The 21,375-nt window shown below is 38.8% G+C and overlaps 1 protein-coding gene across 9 annotated transcripts in view; it reads left to right on the top strand.

The window, feature by feature from the left end:
* The window catches only part of THSD4 (thrombospondin type 1 domain containing 4), a 348,910-nt gene that overhangs the window by 113,951 nt on the left and 213,584 nt on the right, over positions 1 to 21,375 (top strand). The window lies entirely within an intron of this gene.

The following is a 21,375-nucleotide window of genomic DNA, read 5'->3' as shown; positions in this document are numbered from 1 at the left end:
TCAGGTGGTTGGCAAGGAACTCCCCAAAAACTGCTGGTAATTGTGGCCGGAGTGCATAAATCCTACTAAAAATCTATAGCTGTCTTTGGTGTGGGGCTCACTGAAAGCAGGCTGGTCTGAATTTCAAGCAGTAAAACAGAAATTACCTACAGAAGACAGGTGGTAGTTACATGTTGCACAGCTGCTCTGGTTGGCATGTTTTGCTATACCTCCAATGCCAGTGGTGTGGCAGCACTAAGGATGGAGATTTGAGTGGCAACCACTTCAGTGATCTGATATTGCTTGCTGGAGTGGAGCACAGCACAGCAGATAGGTACTTTCACGTTTTCATCGCTGTGGTTTAAATTTTCTCTAATTCACATGTGGAGTCAGACTTTCTCAACTCTAGCAAGGTTCTGCTTTTACACTCTTCAAAACTGTGGTACAATGTAGTGCAGTTGGCGAAGCCCCAGGACCAGGCAAGTTTCAGAAGACAAGGATGGAGAGGCATTGATGGCCAGTCTAGGATCCTTTAAAGATCCTGTGCCAAATCCAGCAAACCTTACTCATGTCAAATAATTTCAATTACTTGAACTTCAGGTTCTTCCCTTTAATTTCAGTAGGGGTGTTTCCCCTGAACAAGGACCGCATGATTTGATTTCCTTCACTGTTAATTTCTCAATTTCATCAGCTTGATAGTCACCCACCAGTATTGGAGGGATTTGGGGTAAGGAATGTGCTCATCCTTTCATTGTTGTTGGATATAGTCACATGAAGAACCTAAATATAAACAGATGTCCATTTTTAAAAAGTCAGCATATTGCTGAAATTTAATATTTTTGTTAGCGTCACTGACAGAAATTTTATTGCAGAACATTCAATCTCTGGTTTGTGTTCAAACAATATTAAGAGATTGTTGCTGCACTGAAATTTGGAGGGTTTTCAATAAGATCACTCTGCAGCATTTACTTATTTATTTATTTAATGTCCTGACTGGCAGAAACTGGAATTACAGAGTTCCTTTGGCTACAGCTACTCACCTTGGGGAATGGGGTGGGGTGAGTGACCCATGGTTTGTCTTCTCCTTTCCTGTTGCGCAGAGAATGAGATGATAATGTGCCTAGCTGCGTTCTCCTTTGCATCGAATCTGTATAGGAAGCAAAAGGGTTTAAATCAGGTCTTTGCAGCATAACCAAGGGACTTCTTTATTGAGGGTGGTAGCTAGATGAAGTGTCTTGGCAATGCATGGTCTTTTTGGCAGTGCAAGGGGGATATACATAGGGACTGGGTTCCTGTTCCAGAGTAGGAGCACAGGGAAAGTGTGAGCAAAATTAACCATGAAGAAATGCCGAATTATTTCAGGTATTGTACAGGTTCATTAGTTACTGGTTCAGCAAAGCAATATTTAATACTTTAATACTTCAAGTTTAATATTTAATACTTTAAGTGTGCATGAATCTGAGTAAGTCAAAACCAGCATGTTTGTTGTCATGTATGTATATAAGTTTGCTGAGGGGATTATCCACCACAATGGAGTTTGAGTAGCCTCTGCTAAAATCAGTGGTAGATATCTAGAAAAATATTTTCAGTCATTTCTCTAGCATGTTTGCAGCGTCCTCATTTTAAAGAAAAAATTTAAACTTTTTCCAAGTGATAATAGCTAAGTTGGAAAGTTTAACTTAAAAATGTCAAAGGTCCTATTGTCTGGGGACAGCAGCTTTTGCTGCATAAATCTGCATTTGGCAAGATGGAAAGTTCTTACGGTTAGCTGGGTCAACACGTTTAGCCCTTCTGTGACTCAAGTTCTGTTTTCATTTGGGGTGGGAGCTGGGAACAGAGAGAAGAGGCAGCATATGCAGGAAGGAGGTGAACTTACTAAATGAAAAGCTTTGGTTTTCTTTACTAGAATAAAACATTATCTTGAGGGAAACAGCGTACGTTAGTCACTGGGAAATTAAGAAGGTATTTGAAAAATGTTGAATCTGTTCTATGAAAATCAGTTTAGAAGTCGTCAGTGGATCAAGTCTCCTTGGGGTATTGCAGGAACACTGGATAAAATCCAGTTTAAAATTAGGTCAGATTATACTTGCAATAATATCCAAACTATGGGGCTAGTTTTTCCTGCCTAAAACAGCTGCAGATAGAATTGATGCTGTGTCTGCTGCGTGAAGATGAAGATTTGTGTGGAGTGCTCCTTCTCAGGAATTCTTGCTTTGAAAAGCTACCCCTGTTTTGAAGACCCAGGTGCCAATTTTGTCATGCTTTCGCAGTCGGAATGCTATTTCACTCTGAACATAAATCTGCTTTGATCACAGTGATATCTTGTCAGATATGATGCTACCCAATGTTAGGGAGCAGGAGACTCAACCTGTCTGGGTACTTGTTTAGCTCTCATCACAGTACTATGTGAACATCTCAGCAATTATAGGTGTACTTCTGTGAGAAGGGAAGTTTTATCCTGATTTTGTGGTTTGTAATTTATAGAACACGGCTGGTGAGTATTTTGTCCAATGCAATAAAACAAGTCTTAGCTATGGCAGGACCTAATATGAAACATCCTGCCTAAAATGCTATTTATTCTATTATTTCCATCATAATTGATGCCATTAAAGGAGAAACTAAATGTCATGATTAATTTAACTCTTAGCAACTATAAATGAGTTTTTGGTTGAAACACTGATCAGAAAGAATTCCATCTTACCAATGTTGTAAGCATTTTGGAAATTACTCTGAAACCATATCAACTGCTTTCAGTGTAAATACAAAAGAAAAATATTGTTAGTTGTTCATCTTTGCTGTTAGCTAGTTGATTCTAAACTAAGCATATTGAGTCATATATAATACCAGCAGGCATCCTTCTTTCTATGTCTAGTACTGCTACATTGTGCCAAACCACACGTCAGTACCGTCACCACTTTGTCCACAATCACCACCAAAATGGAAGTGATTGTCTTTCAGTGGAAATAAAATATTAGATCAAGAATTATTTTCTGACTCCAATTATCTTCTAACATGCTTAGCTCAGTTGAAATACATTTCATTCACATCTCATTCCCATGAGCCATCCTTATTGTCTTTTGAAGAACTCGCAGCCAATGTTAAAGAGATTCTGTGGGAACTTTCTGTGACTATATTTGCTGCCCGTTGCAGAGTGGAATCGTGGCCTTGTACTTACAGAGATGTTTGCAAATGGAAACAGACATCTAGCATCAGTAAAAGAATGTGACCAAACACATACAGACTGGAGATTCAAGAGAGATGGAAAATATTTAGAAGATAACACAGTTTAAATGACTGTATGTATTGTAAAATGCAGTTAAATATCTACTCATATGCATCTGATCTTCTACCAGTTCTATTTTTTCTGGAGTTTATACAGATAAGTGTATCTATAGGTCCTTTCATCTGCATTCTCATAATCTGTTTCAAAACCAGTGTGATTGGTCTCAATTGCTGTGAATTAGCTTGTTACTATAAAGTCTGTTTATTTTTGGAAACGGAGAGACAGCCTAGGTATGAGTCTTCTGTGCTTTACAAGTAGCATACAGGAACTGAAATCTAGCTAAAACTCACTGTTAGAGAACTGGTCTGGTGTAAGAAATACCTGCTAGAGCACCAGGGCTGTGTATTACTGTTTCTCTATCCCATATAACAAGCTCTGGTACTTGATATTATTTACTTAGTGGCATAACTTAAAGCTTGGATAATTAAAGTTAATTAAAGCTAATCAGGATAAGGGCTGTCTTTCATAATGAAGGAACCAAAACAGTTTTCCTGATGCATCTGTGCATCCCAGAGCAGTGCAAATTTCTGGATCAGGCCCTCATGTGCACTGTAAATGTTATAATGTTAAATATCATGCAGTATGTCTGTGGCAGATATCTGTCTACAGTAATTCCTTGTTGTAACTAATACACTTTCCTATTTAATATAGTCCATAGTCAAGGAAAATACCTCCATATGTTTTGAATTCTCTTGCGTCTTCACAGGAGTTCTCAAGAGTATGCAATTAATGTAATAAATTATTTTGTTCTACATTTGTGTTGTGTATAAGCTGGTCAATATACAGGCAATAAGCTTTGGAATAGCTGAAGTGTTAGCACATGTAAGATTTATCTAGCACAAATACTTGATAGGGTCAGTATCCTCGGGTATATTGTAACAGAAGCTCACTGGTCTTTTAGAGAGATGCAAAATTCAAAATATTTATTTCATCAGTAATCTCCTTCTCAGAATCTGTCTGAATAGGTCATTTGCTTCGCAACATCTCTTGTACAGTAATTATTAATTCCAGAAGAATAGAAGCTAATGCAACTTGAGAGCTGCTATATTTTTCCTCTGACTTTCCTCTGTTTTCCTTTAAAGACACAGTCATTGCACTAGATAAAATTTTGCCGTTCCCTTGCAATGATAGGGTAGTGTCAGTTCATGTCTACACTCCTGTTTCACCGCAGAATATTTTAGAATTCAGGAGAATGCCAAATAAAAGAGACTATTGAGTGAGGAGGGATATTTAATTGCTTTTATTAGCCTGAGTATTGAATAACAGTGCAAAACCCTCTTGTGTTTCTCGGTAAGAGCAGCAGTGGATTTTTTCCCCCAAATCCTTGATTACTCACTATGCAGTGGGCATCACATTGAGTAGGCTGCTTAAAGGACTTAACCAGCTTATTTTCACCAGAAGAGCAGGCAGTAATTCAGAAAGGGGGTGGGTGAGCTGCTGAAAGTTTGTATGTATATGTAGTTTTGAAGTGTTTGAGCCAGTACAGAACGGTTTCAATGGAAAATGGATATCGGTTAACATCAGCTTTTGTACAGCTACTTTTTGGCTAAAAGAGAGGTAATTTATATTTAAAGTCTGTGAGTGTGACTCATTATTTTTTCACAATAGCATTTTGCTGAAGTTTCCCCTTCTTTCCCCCTCAGATACTTTACAGTTAGTAAAGCTACCTCTGCTATTTCAGCACAGTTTCTTCCTCCATAAAGTCTGTACCAGGTGAATCCTAAATCACAAACTGTGCTTGCCCTCCATTTTTTGATAATATTTGTGAATAGCTTACATATTTGGCTGCAGTCTTACTGCCAAACTTGAAAGGATTGCTGCATTACTATGTGGCATTGACTCCAACTTGAGAAAGGGGTGGGGAGAACAGCTTTAGCAAATTTTAAGGGATCTGTATTAATGTGTGTCCCTCTTTCTATGCTATGTTAACAAGCATTAATTGATACAGGCATTTAAAAATGACTTGCACATTTAAACATTCATTCCCTCTCCCCCCTAATTGCTTTGGGACGAATGAATGTAACTAGGCTGGACACGGTTTATTAACTTAGCTTTCTTGAGGGTTTGCAAACATTTTTGCAATGTCCCACGTCTCCACTAAAATTCTGTATTGTTTTGTGTCTAGTAGCCTGGCTGCACGGACGCAAAGCAATAGGCTAATTTGCCTCACACATTCATTGTAAGGTGATTATAAATTGTGGCTTTAACACCTTGAAATTACATTTCACACAAGTGAAAAACTTTATTGTTTCAGATCTTCAAAATGGTTCTGATACTTTCACACATTGGTAACTGTTGGCTACTGTGGTATGGAAATTCAAAAGTGAAGCTTTAAACAAACGTGCTCTGTATTGCTCCCTTATGATGATAACAATTATATTATCATTCAAGAGAAGGATTTTCTAGTTTTGAAGGATGTACTTAATTACCACATGATCATCCTGATATTTTCATTATTAGAGATTCATGGTTTGACCTCCAACGTCCTATTAAGACATTTATACTGAGGTGGCTCAAGGGGTGAATCTAAGGTTGATAGAAACTAAGGTGTTTCAGAGAATGTAAGATGCTTTGCAGTAGTCGCAGCATATGTCATTATTTAAGAGTAATTTTCTTATAAACTAAGAAAATTATGAACAGCAATCTTTAAATCAACAGCCTGAAGCGCAAATATATGTGTATGATGTTATCTCGGCATTTGATGCAGCAGTTACTGTATGGGTTGTTTTTGGCATAATGGTGATAATATTTCCAGAAAGATTTTTAAGTGTTAGTACTTGCATCGCTCCTACTCTGTTAGACTCACAGCTGTACACTGATCAAGCTGAAGATGCTTTTCATATACAGTTTTGGTCACAGAAAACTATGTATCTTAATTATGCTTTCTGCAGTCCAGAACTAGAGGTAGGATTTGCAAGACTGTGAAATTTCACAGTTTACTGCCTTCCAGAAACAAAACCTGACCTATCAGAAATATTTTTACAATTAATGGTTAATACTCCTTGGTGTAATTCTCTGGGACAGAGTCCAGCCAGGTGTAAGAAAATCTTCCTTCTTTTTCATTTTGAACTCTGAACAGATGTGTATCTAGGACTGCACTTGAATATTTACATTTCTTTGGGGAGAAGCCACAGTGTGAGGTTTATTCATGCAGAAACTGCTGTGAACTGTTTGTATTAACAGTAACAATTTCCTTGATGGTAAACAACAGCATCTCAAAGTTTACTGTATGACAGCAAAAATATTTTGAATGAAAGCTACAGCTGCATCTTTTATAACTAGGCACTATGGAAGAAGGAAGAAGTCAATCAATAAACATAGGAAGGCTTGTGCGCTCCACAAGATCCTAGGTTAGGAAATTGAACCCTTTAAAAGAGCAAGGGACTTCATTCAGTTTGTCCCAGTGCCAGTCTCCAGTGGTGGAGATTCTGCAGTCTCCATAAGTAAGCGTTGCTTCATTATTCCTTCCAGTGGAAATTTTTCTATGAAGTATAATACAAATCTTCCATGCTACAACTTTGGCCCATTACCTCCTGTCCAGTTCACAGTGCACATAGGAACAGTTTTATTCCCTTCTGTACTTTATCTCTACTTGGAGACTGTCATCCCTTCTGTTTTTTCAAAACAGCACCATGATTTGAATCTTCCCTCTTTGGTCGTGTTTTCTAGAGCGCTGGTCACACACTCTCCTCTGGATGGTCTTCACATGGACCTGCGTCCAGAAGTGGATGCAGTGCTCCAGCTGAATGTTAGAGTTACTGATGTGATTTGCAGACTACCTTCTGTTTTATACCTACTTGTACAATACTTGCTTATTTTTTGTAAGTTCACTCCTTTGATGTCTCACGTTAAATGAGATCCACTGTCACCACTCCAGATTCCTTGTGTAATTACTCCTTCCCCATTAGTTACTCAGATCTGTGTTTGTGCAGGCAGTTATTCTGTCATAAATGTAGGACATTGCACCAATCCCTGTTACATTTCATCCTGCCTTTTCAGACCCTTCCCCAGGCTGTCAACATCCTTTCTGAACTCCGATTCTTACCTCCAATGTTCTTGCTGCTTTTCCCAGCTTGGTGTTATCTGTGAATATAATCTCTCTATGTCATCATATACTTCGTGCATGAAACCATACACTGGAACCGTACTTAGGAAAGATCTTGCAGATTCTCACTCAATACATACCAAAACCCAGCCAGTGAACTACTGAGTATAGTTTTCGAACCAATTTTGCACATCCCTTATAGCAATTTCTTCTAGATGGCATTTTCCTAGCTTGAAGAAGTGTGGAACAGCTTAGAAAAGCCAAGCTAAATCACAGCCACCGCTTCTCCCGCACACAGAGGCTGTTTGTAGAAGGAAATTAAATGGGTTTGACAAGATTTTTATCTTGACAAATCCATACTGGTTGCTGCTGCTGCCCGATTATTTTATGGGTGTTTATGAACAGTGGGTTAGAATTCTTGCGGAATTTTTCCAGGAAATGAAACTGACTTGACTTGTTCAGCATTTCTCAGCTCCTCCTTGCTCTGCACTTCGCAGCTCAGAAACTGTTTGTCCCTTTCTAGTTTTCTGCCATCTGACACACCCTCCGTAATTCTCAAAGACAACAACCGCTCTGAGATTGCTTCAGTAATTTCTACAAGTGCCCAGGGTGAGTCCATTGAGCTCGACTGCTCTAGGCACTCCCGGTTTACCTGGAGGTGACATGTCCTGTTGTGTGACCACTTGAAGGTCTGATGGCAAAACCTACATTGTCAGCTCTTTCCATCTGTCTCAAAAAAGCAAACTCTCAGGGAGAATATGGGGGATGAGAGGAGGAAGTTGCCACATACTTTGTTTAGAGTATCTAGTTCTATTTATTGCCTGTAATGATAATCTAGCAAAATTTGTAGGCAGAAGGGCACATCAAATTGGAAAGCACTCTGGCATGCAGCTTCCCTGCAGTGGTGACTGCAGCCCTCCTTAGGAAGAAGCCTTACAGCCCTGCTCTGGGCACCCTAGTGCTGTGCTGGGAGGCATGGGATTTAGGGTAATTCCACAAATGAGTGCGAGACAGACAGATCCTAGTTTTGAGGGGCAAAACTTTCAATGTGAAAGTAGTCTTTTATCAGACACCTTGATTTTCCCCTTAGCTGAGAGAAATATGGGAGGTGAGGAGCGAACTTAATCTTTGTTAGTTTGAAGTCGAATTGCTAAGAGCATAGAGGCTAGTAGTGCCAGGGTCAGAGCTAGTGGAGACCAGCTCCCAGCATCAGGGAGCAATAACTGGCTTCCCAGTGCCTTGCTGTTAGATTTTCCCAGATCCAAGCTCACTGAGTTGGTACCTTTCAGTTTGCTGCAGGGATCTTAACATCTAGCAATCAAAGTGTGAAAACTTCAAAGACCTAAATAAATAAATAAAAAAATCAGAAGCAAAGTTACTAAGAAATCTTGAGTCTCAGCAATGATCATTATAGCTATTTATATAAGAATAGTCTTAAAAAGAAATGTAATGTGAAACCAAATCTCCAAAACCAAAACCAAAACACTGAACGTTTAGGACTTTATCTGCTACCAGAGGGAAAGCAGCTTTCAAGTTAACTGACTGAGCTCCAGGTCACTGGCATCCTAGTGAAAACATTGTTCTAACGGTCATTACTTTTTCTAACTAATGTTTATGAGAATGTAAGAAATAAATATCTTTGATAAGTATGTAAATAAAAGCACAGAATGTTTTAACTAATCCTTAAGAATTTATTTGCCTATTAAAGGACTGTGGCAGGAGGCCACAGAAATACACTTAGGACATTTTAGACCCAATAATAGCTATATTAATATTTAAATAAGTACAAGTCTCTTCTAGTATTTCAGAAACACTCATCACCCCATAATAGTTTTTTTACTTAAGTCAGTCCTTAAGTGTGTAAGGCTCAGTCAGAACATATTGACATGTATTTCCGAAGGGACGGTGACAGTCAGTATGGGGCTGACTTTTAGCTGCTGCTTGTTTCTGATTTTGTTCCTTCTGGTAGTAATTTCTTGGTGTTCCAGAGCAAAGAATCCGCAGTTACAAACCCTTAAAAAAAGGGATTTAGTCTCCTCTTTTGCTTTGCCCTTTGATACACGCACGTGCTAAGGATCCTGTGTGTAAAGAGTATAAAAGTAGATGCTTTCTTTCAGTTGCAAAGCCTTCATATGTAGCACAAGTTACAGCTTCTCTCCTTAGCCGTGAAGATGGCAATCTCAGACCTTTCCGTGACAAGACTCTCGTGTGCTTGTGTCAGGTATGAGCACTTCCCTGGCAGCCTGGGTTGCAGTATGTTTAATCATTTATAGAGCTGCTAATTCTAGTGTACAGGAGCAGGAAAATAGCTCAGCTGGATATAAGTAAAAATTAGTTCATTATACATATTTATATTTCCATTAATTTACACACAGGTGATGGTATAATAGCAATATATTTAGTGACAAGAACAGCATGTTCGGTTAAGGACTATGTGGTATCTGTGGCTCCCCAACAATATAACTGGGCATCACAGAGAACCAAATAACATCAGTGCTTTTTTGTAGACTCTGAACCTGAGACTATCAGGTTGATTTACCAGGTCTTTCCCCCCGCCCCCCCCCCAGTTTTAAACCTCTTTCTGTTTTTTCTCCTTTATTTATTCTGTAATTTCATCAGCACACGCAGATGCATGACATTAAAGAATCCGCATGCCATCCTTTCTCAGTAATGAATGTTTCATCTTGTCTAGGTGCTGGAGCTTTTCACAAAAGCTTATTTTATCAATAGTTTGCTTCTGAAGAAAATAATATTACTCAATAAAGCAAACTGGTAATTATTATGATTTTAAAAAGATGGCTTATTCTCAGATTGTGTAAATCAACTGTAACTTCATTTAGTTTATACAACCACAGGTAGTGGATTTTAAGTCTGTATTCATCAAAGCTGCCGTGTTCCTGTCAGCACCAAAAACTGTAAATAATGAGGTTATCAGTCAGAGAGATAGGAAGTTATTTGCAGTATGTTAATCAGTCCAGGAACCGCATTTGTGGAAAAAAGATGTGTTTCAGAGTCACTGCCTCCTCTGGAGAAAGCAGGGGTAAAGAGGCGGGGAATGATAAGGATTATTATGAGTTTATCCAAAATGATTTGGCTGGGAAATCTTGGCAAATTCAGTCTGTTTAAAGAAACTAAAAAAATTGTGGCTTGAGATGACTGAAAACATTATTATTGTCTCTGAGTTGTGTAATTAAAGTAAAATGAAAGTTGTTTCCTATATACAAAAATTTTTAAAACATATTGTGTCATCATTTCATGTAAGTAATGGTATAACAATTTTTATTTTTAGAGATAAAATGTTTCTTCTCCCCCCCCAAGCTAAATAAGTCAGAGAAGCATAACTTCAGAAAGCATTTTGACTTTAATGTAATCTGTACTTTTCAGAGTAAGTTCTGTTGAAGAAAGAAAAGAAACATTTCTTGCCAATCATGCAACAAAATGAGTCAGTGAGAGCTGGCTCATTTTGTACAGGAGCTTGAGAGCAAGAAACAGCAGCATTCAGTGTTGCCTCCTTTCCACTGCTGTCAGATTTGGCTACTTGGTAGTTTTTTATCTTCATATCAAAGAAAGGTTACGATGCACTTCAGCAAGGAGTGACTTCTTACATATGTAAAAGCATGCCATTAGTTTACATGAAAACTCCATTGATACACAAATATGAAGCAGGACTTTCTGTGGATCCTTGTTAGGAGTTTTATTAAATACTAGAGATCTGGATATTATACTTATGGTCTTTTCATGACAAGTATTACTTTGGGAATTTTTAGTATTGAAATACAGAGTTCATGTTTTAATAGGAGAGAGACTTCTAAGACATTTAACTTTGTAAGCATAAATATACTCCCTTAAGAGATGACTGAAAGCTTTTGTCTGGAATGTTGCTGGGGGCTTCACAAGCCCAAACTTGAATCTCCTTTCTTCCCATCTACCTTTGGCATTTATTATTCTGAAGTGTGACATGAAGTCCTTCTTCAGTAGAATTGATTTGAATAAAAACGGCCAAGCACTCTGTGGAAAGTCTGAAAGTGGGATTTGGAAGTATATTTACTAACGTTGCAAAGTATTGATTTTATACAACAATTTTACATTGTTCTACTTTGCTAATTTTCCTGGGCTACTAGTGTGCTGATGGAGATAGAATCATATTTCAAAATACAGACCTGGATGCAAGCTGAGATTTCAGAGGCCGGTAAGATTCTAATAGAGTCAAATAGAAATACTCAGTTCTTTCAAATTTTAAAGACAGACAGAAAACAGTACCAGGCTCCTTTCAGAACATCCCAAACTGACAGCAGCTGGGACTGATAGCTCTCAGCCTCCCTCAGGAAGTGATCAGCACTTCATGGGACAGAGCACTTTATGGTATTTTCCAGATGAGAAATTGGACTGCATATAGCAGGTTTTCATCTCTGATTAGTGCCGGGGGAGAAAAAAAAAAAAAAAATCTGGCTGGAAAATGAGATTGTTTAGATTAGTTATAATTTGTTTTTTCTCTGTAGTTTGGGCTTTAATATGTTCCCTAAATTTTTTCATTTTATTTTTAATAAATTCTGTATAGTATCTCTGCAAGAGAGGGCATCTTCCATGAAATCCTAATGGTCTATCTGGTACAAACAGTTTCTAGGGGATGTCAGACCATACAATTACTAAATGGTTGATTTAATCAGATTTACATGAATTAGCCATCTATGACAGCAAAAGAGCAAAACGGTGAGGAGAAAACTTCCCTACCCTTTAGAAGCACCCATGCTTGACATTTTGGACAGTTCTTCACCCATCATGTCATGAGGGTTTTACTGATACAATTTTAGCTGTTGTTGGATATAAAGGGAAGCAAAAAGTTTTGAGCTTAAGCAACTGCTGTTTGGTTTTCTTCTACTTATCTAGCAACATTTTAATAATTTTTATTTTACATACTGGGAGCAGTTATGCAAAGCTTCACCAGAAGCGCAGTCCACATGAAACTGCCATCTCCTGGCTGTTCTGAGGGCCAGAGAGTGCAAGCTTGTGTGGCCGCTGTGCACTGTATGCAAGGTATAAGTGGTGGCTTGTAAATACAGATAAATGCCTTTTAAAAAAACTTTTTTTTTCACTGTCAGAGAACTTCAATCTATGTTTGCATAGGGCAGTGGAGACATCCAGTGGCCAATGTCTTCAGTGACTGGCAAATGGTAGGCTCTGGATTCTGACTGCCTAACAAATGAAAGGCTGATCTGAAAACAGGCATTTTTAGTTGTTGGTTCACCCCCCCGCTTTAAATTCAGAAAAGAGTTCCAAATGCAACACAGTAAAAACTAAGGTCTGTAGAAGTAACTGTATTACCTGGTCATGTCATTTAAAGGGATACTGGCCTTGAGCCACTGTTAAACATGTAACTTGTGGCAGTTCTACTGAAGCCAACAGTACTTACTATTCAGGTACTCATGTAAACCACCTGATTAAGTGCTTTGCTGAACTGAGGCCAACAGCACATCAACATCTACGGTTTGGATTTAAATTGTTATGAATGAACGCATCTTAAAGGTTTTGTAGACAAATGTGTATGTATTGATTTAAACTTCTAATGAAAAACTCACTTTTGAGCACCAATTGAAGAAAACTATTGTTAACAAAGAAACAGCAAAGACAAGGAATTGGGAGTTGTGTTGCGGTTTCCCAAAGCCTTGGACTAGACTTCCATAGTGATCGGAGGATACAGAAATACCCTCAACTGGGAAAGACTGGCCACCTTGCAATATGCAGTGATTTGAAGCAGGCACAGTTGTTTATAGATGCTTTATTTAATTATGGCTCAATAATTATATTTTTAGGATTTCTCCAATGCCTGTAAAAGCTGTAAACAGAGCAGAAACTAGAGCAGTACATATTCTGATAATGATCCTCTGCCATTCACAGTGTAAATGCCTGATGTTTATGTCATAGAGCAGTTATGCTACTGTTACTGTGCAAAATCCCTTGTTGTATGAGTTATTACTGTTTCTACGTACTGTAAAAAAAGAAAAAAACCTTTGAAGGTTGTTACGGCAACTGTTTGGATTTCTCACTCTTGTAGAAGTAATTCAAAATGGCAGACATGACTGAGCTCATTGTGGACAGTTCAGAAGTTTTTATTGAACATCACAGCTTCCCAAATACCTACATTCCTCTCCTTTTACAGTGGGACCCAGGTAGAACATTCATACTATATTAAGACAAATTTTTAGGCAGTCAGAACAAAAAAGAAATTTCATAAAAGCACATCAAACTTACACCTTTTGCTGATTTTCAGATGTCCAGCTGGTCAAGAGAGACTTGAATGTGTGTGTTTTTATGAATTACTTGTTTCTGGTTGGTTTCTTTTAATTTAATTGGAGAATAATAATCAACTTTCCAGCTATTTTTACTGGATGACAGTACATCTATCAGGTATCATTAATAGTTTTTTAATGACAAAGGAATTGGGGGGAATGGAGAAACCAGGAAAACGGGAGTAAATGACAATGTTTGCAAGTTTCTTATGGCCATAAACACTAAATATGAAGACAAGATTATGGAACATTGGGGCCTTTTGGAAGTATTTCTGTTCACTGAAGAAAAATCTTCACTGTATCTACTCAGCAGTAGTTCCGCATGACCTTTTAACATAGGACTTACTGGATCTGGGAGCAGAACAAACTGTGGTATATTCAGGTAAAGATGAGGAGTTTGTTTGAATATCTTCCCTTTAGGCTTCTTATTTGTTAAAATGTACTTGCAGTTTCATTATAAAAGCTTGAATTTTTTTTTTCTTAATATCTGAACACCGGTGCAGAAAATATTTTAAATATATATTAAGTTGTTTAGACAAGGTGAAGTAGTAAACATGTTTATTACACGAGAAAATGAAAAGTGGAAGTAAAAAAAAAAACGAAATGTTCTTCCATCACTGGAATGAAGAATGGAAAATAATTTTTTTTTTGGGAAAAAAAAAAAATCTGAGCCAGAGTAATAAAAGTTTATAAGAAGTTAACAAAACTGAAAGGGACAAAGTAAAAAATAAACACAATTCTTTCTGGTTATTGTCAAGAGATGTTCCCAAGCCTAATAAGGACAAAATATCAAAAGAGACTCAAATAAGACGGATCACACCACATTAGTATTTCTGTTGGAAAGACCAAATGTAGTTGCATGATAATTATTTCCTGGAAAATGTTTGCATATTGTTATTTGGAAATCTGGCAACAGGTAACTACTGAAAAAAGCATTATTCCTTCCAGCCACTTCAAAAACTTGTAACTGTCCATCAGTGGAAAACCAACGTGATTCAGGATCAGTTTTCTGTTATGGACCTGATAGCCTCCATTCTTAAACTGCAAAACTCGAACTAATGTTCCAGTACTGCTAACTAAGCCAATGTAGTCTATTATCCTAAACAGTGAAACCTTAAACGTAGTGCTGCTTTTCTGAAAGCTTTGTAGGGAATGGGGTATTTTTTGTTTCCTACACGTTTTCCTTCTTTGTATAGGAAGCTGCATAAACAAAGTTGCCTACATTTAGTACTACACCAACACTTCTCACCCATGCTGAGCTCTGCAGGTGATCACTGGTGGATGCTTCTTAGTATGGAATTATCACATTTAGGTCTGTCTGGCATGGTGTATCGCTCTTAAGTCTGCAATGTAGCTGTCAGCTTCCAGCCACAGCAGTACGCAAAAGGACTAGACTTCTGCTAGTAGCGTCTTGGACCTGTCTTTGTTTTCCTGTATGTACATGTGTCTTGAAGCACTTCCTATATGCAAATAAAACCTTAAACAGAAACTTTGATTTTACAAAACTGTAGGTTCTGCATTAGTGAACACAGTACTTATTAAATTACATCTCCTGAATGGAAGGGACCACTGCTTTATTTAGATGACATCAGCCTGTAGACTTACTATAGCTTTACTAACAAGCATAGTGGATACAGAAGCCTGAGACTTGCCAGACTTCTTACCGTACCATTCTTCCTTCTCTGCCCCATGGGCTTGTGTGGGATAACCAAGAATGTCAGTAACCTGCAAGTCTATCACTGAAATCCCACAGCACTGATAAACTTTAACTAAAGTAGATGTTACATGGATAGACATGAGCACATCTCTTTAAAAGTTTTTCCAGTGTCTGCTGTGTCCCATTACACTTCCTGTAAAGCAGATTCATAGCTTTTATCCTGAGTAAATACTGAATTACAGCCCATGGCGAGCTAGGTCCTGAAAATAACTGAGCTATGTGGAGACAACTTGTTCCTGGAACAATCGGTTCTGACACATTGTGGATGAGTGTATCTTGGCTCGTTATGGAGAAGCACTGGAGTTGACTTTACAAGGCAGTGTGCACACAAATGAAGTCTAATTTAAATTCGCTTAATCCCATAATGTAGTATTAGCATGAATGTGATATTTGCTTGCCAAGAGTGTGCATGCCACTTCTCTATGGGCACCCTCAAGGCATGTTTCTCAAATTGCAGAGCTTGTTACTAACTATTTTTAGATGTTTAGGCAAGCTTACAAAAACTGACAAATGGTAAAAGCATTCTGTAATGTTCTGCGGAGAACTAGAATTGCTACATAGATAACAACGGGGAGTCTGAATCTCACATTAAATTAAGATTTGGACTGAGGAACTACCAAGGAGAGTTTGAACATTCCAGTCGCTACCTCACAGCATGGGGAACGTGAGGTTTCTTTGCGGTATCATTTATTCTGGTTGCACCTACAGCTAGCGTTGTCTGTGGTGAGAGATTTAATGTGCATGCAGTAAGACACAGTACATGCTCCAAGCAGCTTGCAATCTCAGGAGCTGAAACAGAAAGGAGGAATTTACTACATTTTGTAAGGGCAGTCAGTGTATGGTTGTGCACAATGTCAATTAGTTCACTGATCAGTTGCATTTTGATTTGATTTGTGCATTATTTCCTGGGGTTTTTTTGGTTCTGTGGCTATTTTTAGTTTCTCTTTGAACAGCTGAATACATTATTTAGCAAATGTATTGCAGTTGGAATACTCTTTCTTGTAACATTTTTTCCTAAGAATATCATTAGATTGAAATTCCTTGCATTGGCAAGCTGCGTGTTGAGCTCTCTCTGTATCTCTTCAAGCTCACTGCTGAGTAGCTCTACCACCGGCTTGGCCTGCTTATCCACTGTGTCTGTTTTCCTCCCTGCCGCATTTCCTTGGGCTACAGGTTGGTGAAGGTGGAGGAATGTATTAGAAGAGGAAGCTGAAGGAAGGGAATAGCTGACGTGAAGTCCAAAAGCACCCCCTGCACATGCTCTGGTGTGGAGCCGCTCACTTCAGGGAGGGGAGTTCCTTTTAGGCCTTCTGCAGAGGGAAGCCAGAAGATCAGAAGAAAGGAGGAAGCCCTGAGTGGAGGGCAGGAGACAGGGGCTCTGCAGGGGTGGGAGGTTTTAGTCCTATGGAGGATGGAACATGTGCAGATGTACACAGTGACCCCAGCTGCCTTGGCCTCTCCCTCCTGTTCTTATGGGTTGTGTCAGCCTTGACCAAGCACTGAGGGAAGGTGAGTTGAATTTGGGGGATCTTTGCTGCCAGCCATGCTCTTTGAGGGCTCCCGCCATGTACCTCTGAGCATGGCATAAGGAGCAATGCGCTTAATCTGGCTGGAGAACTCCTTTCCAGAGAAGTTTTAATATTTGGAAATATTCTTTCTCAATGAAATGCAAACCGATCTATTCAAAAGCTTCTGCAAGTAGGAATGTTTCCAAAATGGTGACTTTCTGCCTTTTAAAATATGCACAGGTTTTAGATTTGGGCTGGGTATTTTTTGAGGATATTAATTTCTTACGCTTTCATTTAATGAAATCAATGAGGGCCAAGATCAATGTGGGATGAGAGTAAAATTAAGGAGAGTTCCTACATGGAGGGAATAATTCACCTCTTGTGCCAGGTAGTAAGTGAGGGCACAAGGCAGAAATTATTTCCAGCACTGTGTAGCTACTCTGGTGATTTTCCCCCAGCAGCTGACCAGGCCCAGAGGCGCCGCGGCGGCCGCGCGGCAGAGCTCGTCTCCCTCAGGACTGTGCGGCCAAACCTTCTAGAAGGTGGGCGGCAGCGGGGAGGTGGTGCGGAGAGGGTTGTGCTCCCTGAATGTAGCTAGACCCATGGCAAGCCCGAGAGAAAAACAAGGGAGTTCCATTGCAGGGAGTATTCGTTTATTGTCCCGTTTGTTTTAATGTCTCATCCAGGAGTTTCCTCCAACAGGAATTGCTGTATTATGGCTTGTGTTCAAGTGATCGCTTTCAGTGCTCTCTTTCTCTGGGGTGCCCTGGTGCCACTGGAGCCTGCTTGCAGTGCCGGGCCTGTCAGGGCTGCAGTGCCTCCTCGTCAGGGTGACAACGCCTTGCGCCGGGAGCATGTGTCGTGGGCTCGTACAAACCTGTGTTTTCCTAATAGTGGGATTAAAAGGAGTTTAGGATTGTTCTTTGAGCGTCAGCCTGTGAACCCTGGGGGAGGACAGTTTTTCCCATGCTTGCTTGTGCTTCCCAGCAGGCGTGCTACTGCTCTGTCCTGCCTCTCAGCCAGGTCAGCGAAGAGACCTTAGTCTGAAGGACCTAGTTTGAACTGCAGCCATTGATTGTAATGTGGTGACATCTAAATCCCTCTTTTTCCCTTTAAAAAACGTGTGGGTGGGTTGCACAGTTGAATTTTTCTTCTCAAACCTGCACTGCGCTGAAATCTGCATTTAAACAGGCTGTTTAGGGGAAATGAAATGTGTTGATACTTAATTGTGATTTAAGTTTGATCAATTAAATCAATCTTAGGAGAATAAAAGCAACTATAACTTAATGTATGGATTGCCCCTACTCCTCCACTCTTGCATTCATTTTGACTATGGCTTACTATGTAAACTTGATGCAGTAACACTTCAGAAAATCACATTTCCTCTTTTTCCAGGTTTACACATATTTGTCAGTACACATGCAATGCAAAATACATTCTCTTTGTGAATTTTAGTGCATCAATGAATAAGACAAGTTAACTGCAAAGCAGGTTGGTTTTTGGACTTAGTGGTGTTACTGCTGGTAGTGGCAGACTTCAGGTTTCATCTGTTTGGACGGGTAATGATTTCTAAATTAGTGCCCATCTTCAGGGCTTTTGTGTCTTGGTAGAACATGTAAAAGGATTAATTTATGGTAGAAAGGTTTCACTGCAATATCTGCTCTGATGCAGAACAGGTGCAGTTTGTAATTAAACAGGACGTCTCGGTACCCTTACTGGTGAAGTGGGAGGTGGCAGAATTGTGCTGTGGTACCATTCTCGCCTGCCTGGGTCTTGTTCATTGTAAGGAAAGGTGGAAGGTAAGTTTCAACAGAGGACTTGAGAAGAACCCCAAGTCTTGCAGTTTAGACAAGCCCAGGATATCCCTGAGGTACTTTGGGCTAGTTTGGCAAGGATGTTACAAGAAACTTAATGATTTTTTTGATTTAGATACTTTTTCAGTCTGTAAAATGAAAACCAAACATTACATGTTACTAGGATTATTTACTAAAGGCACCTCCTTCAGTTAAATCAATAATGAATATGTCTGGCAGAACCTGTGCGGTAGCATTAAATTTCACCCAAGTTCACTATTTAATAAGGTAGGGTAAGGTGAGAATTTCCACAAAGACTTGGTTGTGCTAAGGTGGGCATGAGAATGAAAAGCAAATACACTAGGAGGACGTGTAAAACAGTACCTGTATAGTGAACTGTCTTAGTAACTGTGTCACACTTAAAAAGAGCCCATTTTTGAGTGGAAATGTGTCCTGCTGCCAGCTAGTTTGGAAGGTCTTCACCTAGAAGCCTTACTCTATTCCCTGAGGTCACATAGATCGTTTTGTAAAGTCTGGGATCACATGACATAGTACTAAAATATGTTGCCTGTGTGGAGTCAATCGCTTCACAGCTCATTGTTTAATTGACATTTTATGTCCAGTTGCCAAGCCAATAGTGTAGCTTGACCTACAGCTTAAACTGTAAAAACTCAAGAGTTGTGGCAAAATAATGGGTAAGGGAGGGTGTCAAGATACATGTGAGCTTAATAGGCAATGGAGTACTTTTTACTAGTGTGGTATCTTGTTTTACAAGGGAATTCTAAAATGTGTTTGTTCTGCTGTAGTTTATGCATAGTAAATACACAATGCTTACATAAAATCCTAATGGGAAATGCCTCTCATTCAATAGGGGCAATTCAGTTAGCAGACTTTGCTCTTCTTAGACAAAGTTTTTTTTCAGATCTTTGACATACGGGAACGTTGTCTTTAGGGAGTAGTAATTGGTATATGAGTAACCAAGGCAGTGCCTTACAGTTGCTCATCACAAGAATCAGAATGTTGAAGGCCAAAGGGTTATAGGGTGAGATGCTCATACCAACTTTTATTCTGGTGTATGTTTATTGTTAAGGCTTGATTTATTTGTTTAATTTGGGGGGGTACTGGTCAAAGCCAGTGGCTGTTTTAATATTTCCTTTTGTATGAGCAGGAACAGTTCCTAATAAGAAAGAATGAAAGACAAAAGTTATGAAATAGGAGTAATATTTTACAAAGCAAGTAAGCTCAGTCTGCTTGTGGTTGTTAATATGCTGCCTTAGCAATGAAGTAGGCTTATCTATCAAATCATAAATAAAGGAAGAGATATGTCCAGGAAAAAACACCATGCTTCAGCAATTAATTTCTTCATCTTTCTGAGTAGCACAAAACTTTTCTTGGGATCTAGAAGGCAAACTGAGAATTTCAAGAATAAATATTTTAAAGGATCAAAACCAAATGAGAGAGATTAGGAGGAGGAAGAGTACAGGAATATGAGGCTTCAGGATACTTTGAACTAACAGGAATCAACATAGAAGATAAGGACATCTCAGAAACCCTAAATGGCTACTTTGAGTTGATTTTAGGGAATGGGAAGATAAGAAAATGTACACTGCAGAGGTGCTGCTTGATAGCTAGTGTTGCAGGTTATAAAAATAGGACACTTTCAGACACAGAAAAGGACAAGTTGATTTCAATTGTAATGAATCACTGAAGCTGGATTATGTTTATTTGAGAATTCTGAGAATAGTTATGTGTGAAGTGACTAAGCTGCTAAGAGTAATGCTCAGTTTATCATTAAAACTAACTGTTATACTTGGAGGTTGAACTGCAGGAAATACCTCTTTCTTTTTTTTAAATAACTAAGTGAAGTCCTTGGAATGATAAGCTAGTGAATCTGTCTTAGAAAAGTAGCCAGTGGAAGAACTACCTAGTTAAGCATGGCATGCATAGCTTCTGCAAAAAGGGAAATAGGTAAACAGATCTTTGACCTCACTTAAAATTAGTAGAGGTTTTTGAGGATTTTATCAAAAGACTGCCGGATGCAATAGATTATGTATACGACTGGCAATTAAGTAGCTGCGTGATCCGAAGATCCACATTTCAGAATTGGTCTGCACTAATCCTGTGTCTGCACAGGGGGTAACTGAAGTTGAGCTGAAAGTTTGTTACTTTTAGAGAAATGAGATGTTAAATATATATTTGAAATAATTGCATGTATTTATTTTGGCTATTTGTTATGTCTTAGCTGAAGATTCAAAAATAACACTTAAGTCAGGTAGAAAATCCAGGGAATACCATGTTTTAGCAGCTAACTAAGGTGTATAGCATCTCCTTTGACAGATTAAATAGTGGGTTTCAGTTATGTTATAGAGTATGAGCTGAAGCTTGGTGAAGTCAGGGCAGTTTTAGTTTTTGATAACAACATCAGGGAAAGTATTGCCAAAAGAAAAAGGAATTCTGTTTGCACCTCACCGCCACTGTGTAACAGTGCTACTCTTGGTTAGAAAGAAACTGAAGGTATTGTTATTTCAGTTGGCAAATAGGGGTAATGACTGTGCAACTTCCACATGACAGATGATTTGAAATTGAAAGACTACACAAATGTGTTAACAAACTTGATAGCATTTGTGGAGTGTTAGGCTGTATATCTATTTAAGTAACAGATTTTCACAGGAGAAGATAACTGTTTCTTGTCTTCTGTGTTCCTCTTGCCCAGAGTTCAATGGACTGATTTCCTTCTGGTTCTTGCATGTCAACAGGTATCAC

Source organism: Ciconia boyciana, chromosome 8, assembly GCF_034638445.1.
Source record: "Ciconia boyciana chromosome 8, ASM3463844v1, whole genome shotgun sequence".
Taxonomy (NCBI): Eukaryota; Metazoa; Chordata; class Aves; order Ciconiiformes; family Ciconiidae; genus Ciconia; species Ciconia boyciana.
This window is presented reverse-complemented; position numbering and strand designations above follow the sequence as displayed.